Source organism: Rhinopithecus bieti, unplaced genomic scaffold (genome assembly GCF_001698545.2).
Source record: "Rhinopithecus bieti isolate Rb0 unplaced genomic scaffold, ASM169854v2 repeat_30079, whole genome shotgun sequence".
Taxonomy (NCBI): domain Eukaryota; kingdom Metazoa; phylum Chordata; class Mammalia; order Primates; family Cercopithecidae; genus Rhinopithecus; species Rhinopithecus bieti.
In genome coordinates, this window is record NW_016839344.1 from 1 (window position 1) to 1,126 (window position 1,126).

General features: G+C 57.3%; 1 long non-coding RNA gene across 1 annotated transcript; it reads left to right on the forward strand.

Moving 5' to 3' along the window:
- Positions 1–6: 6 nt before the first annotated feature.
- Positions 7–1,126, forward strand: LOC108524909 (uncharacterized). The gene is made up of 4 exons (XR_001884158.1): positions 7–429; positions 684–792; positions 940–1,029; positions 1,111–1,126. It is a non-coding gene; the product is annotated as an uncharacterized LOC108524909 (long non-coding RNA).

A 1,126-nucleotide genomic window follows, 5' to 3' on the forward strand; every position in this document is an offset into this window, starting at 1 on the left:
TTTAAGACAGCTGGTCATTATGCTGACCGGGTGTCCGTGCTAAGTTCGGTATCAGTATGGTGACCTCCTGGGAGCAGGAGGCCATCAGGTTGCCTAAGGACAGGAGAACTGGCCCAGGTCAGAAAGGGACCAGGTCAGGACTCCCACACCAATCGGTAGTGGGACTGTGCCTGGGCAATATGGTAAGATCTTGGTTCTTAAAAGTAAAAATAAAGAACAGCTCATTCCCCTCTGGGAATGGGCTGATTCAGGGTTACACATGAGGGTGGGGGCAGAGGTGGGCCCCCAGTACTTCCCTTGTTGGGTTGTCTGAGGACCCCTCTGGCCACCCCCTAGAGGATATGGAGGAGGACATCTGGACAGTGAGGAGGAGGAGGCGCCTCGGCCCATGCTGAACATCCCAGGGGACCTGGAGAGCCTGGAGGCCAGGTGAGCCTGACTTTCCCTGCCCCTACTTTGTCACCTTCCTCGGTGGTCCCTCCCAGATCCCTTTATGTTCTTGGTTTCCCCGCCTTCTGATTTCTGTGGACTTTCACTCCTTCCGGGAGCCAGTGATCAAACACCATTTCACCTGTGACCAACAGGTGCACACTCTGAGCCCCAAGGGAAGGGGCTGCACTCCACCTCCCTGCCCCGCTTGTTCTATGTGTGTCCCTACAAGAATACTCACCTCTTGCCTTCAGGTGGCATTTTTCAATGACGCGGGAGCCAGTGCCCAGGAAGAGCAAAGGGTGTGCTGCCAGCCCCTGGCTCACCCAGTGGCTTCATCCCAAAGGACCCCAGGGACTGGGGGTGAGTCTGTGTGTGGGGAGACCCACCGAGCCCTGCAGGGGGCCATGGAGAAGGTGCAGCTGAGTAGGTCCTGGCATGGGCCAAGAACAGTGTGGGCGGGGCAAGGCAGGTGATTCTTGAGATGTGATCCCATTATTTTGGCTCCAGAGTGACTTTATGGAGGACAAAGTGGACCTGAAGGAGCCGGTGGAGTAACTAGAGCTTCGATTCATCCACCTCTCGGGACAGACACCATAAGTGAGCGGGAGGCCAGGGTACGGCAGCGGGAGCTGCTGGGCTGTCAGAGGGCCCCAGCCTCTGAGCTCTGTCCTCCCGCAGGAAAGTACATCAGCCA